Raw genomic sequence first — 405 nt, forward strand, 5'->3', positions numbered from 1 at the left:
GGCACAGTGATTTCCGGTGAGCACTGATCAGGTCACCGATGAAGAGCTAATGAAGATATATATAACAGATACTCTATGACTATAGACTGACGAACTTTTATGATAATTTGACTGCACTTTCTTCTCCTAGTAAATATAACCAACTCGAGTTACTTATCCATTTTTATTTTTACAATAACTGTGGGAAACTTTAACATGTCTACTTTTTACGTGAATGAAACATGACCCCGGGAAACATCACAAACATTAAGACTTTCAAACACTTCATTCACCTTAGTGTCGTAGCGTATTAACTGCAGCCGTAATATCAACTCTGGATGACACAAACTTTCCTCTAAATACTAAGAGTTAATATTACGTTTGGAAAGGGATGTATTGTCACAGTTAAGAGTATACTGTAGAAAA

Source organism: Penaeus monodon, chromosome 29 (assembly GCF_015228065.2).
Source record: "Penaeus monodon isolate SGIC_2016 chromosome 29, NSTDA_Pmon_1, whole genome shotgun sequence".
Lineage (NCBI taxonomy): Eukaryota > Metazoa > Arthropoda > Malacostraca > Decapoda > Penaeidae > Penaeus > Penaeus monodon.